Source organism: Cynara cardunculus, assembly GCF_001531365.2.
Source record: "Cynara cardunculus var. scolymus isolate 2C chromosome LG 10, CcrdV1, whole genome shotgun sequence".
NCBI lineage: Eukaryota > Viridiplantae > Streptophyta > Magnoliopsida > Asterales > Asteraceae > Cynara > Cynara cardunculus.
The window spans coordinates 14,653,170-14,654,533 of NC_037537.1; positions in this window are offsets into that span (position 1 = coordinate 14,653,170).

Consider the following 1,364-nt stretch of genomic DNA (forward strand, 5'->3'; position numbering starts at 1 on the left):
TATATATACATACATACATTTCGATAACGAATCGAGAATAAATTGCGGTAACATTTATATATATAGAGATGCATTACGTAAAAAAAGATATATACATAGGTACAAAAAAGGAAACTTTACATCTATACGAATATATGTGTACGTATTTAAACACGTACGCATATTTATGTATCTTTACGTATGTATGTATGTACGTATTTTTATACGTATATACATGTATTTTCAAACAACACATATATATTTACATATAAAATAAAGTAAATGAAAATTTACATATATACATATATATGTGTATGCTTTTTAAATACGTACGCATATTTACGTCTATTTACGTACGTATGTATGTATGTACGTATTTTTGTACGTATTTAAATACGTACACATATTTACGTATGTATGTATGTATTTTTATACGTATATATATACATACATACATTTCGATAATGTGACGCCCCAATCTCCACACATTGCATATTACATAGAAATCATTCATAGAATACATAGATTCCCACATAGGTCCAAAATTGCAAGAGTCTGTGCTACAGGTTTATGATACAAATTGCATAACTTAAAGATTTCAAAATACATGCATTTGTAAACTAGCATTGTTCTCCTCCAAAACACATCTAGATATGGTCTTCAACATTTAAGCACATAAGATAAGTAATCATATAATGCTTTTTCCCTTATTGATATTATAACTGGTATTACCTGCACACACATATTTTAAAACATAAAATGAGGGTTAGACAAAAGTCTAGTGAGATTCCCTTTTTCATGCTATGCAGGGTGAGATCACCAAAACATTTATCAAATAATCTCTCAATCATAATGAAGAATAATAAAAGAATCGCATCATGTTTAAGTCCATCGGGCCTCTTGTTCAAAATTCCATACTTAAAAAAAATAATGGTTTTCCAGTCCATCGGCCTCTGGTTCCAAAGTGTCCATCGGGCCTCTAGTTCCAAACCATACTTAAAATATTTTTCAATAAGCATGACCAGAGCTCTTCTGGTCTTTCTATCAGAGCTTCTGTTTAGTCGACCAGAGCCTCTGGTTCCTCAACCAGAGCTTTTGGTTGTACTTATGAAAGCCAACCAGAGCCCCTCTGGTTTGTTTTATAGAAATTTCTAACTATAGAGACTCTTTTGAAATATCATTTTAAAACTATAAATATAGCATTAAGCTTGTTTCTATTTCAAACTAATAATTTATAAAAGATTTTGCATCATTTTTAAATCAATATCCAGAATCCTCTGATTCCATTATGAGGGTCAATCAGAGCCCCTCTGGTTCCTTGCAAGGTACAACCAGAGCTCCTCTGTTTATTCATAATCAATGCTTTTATCCAAAGCATATTACTC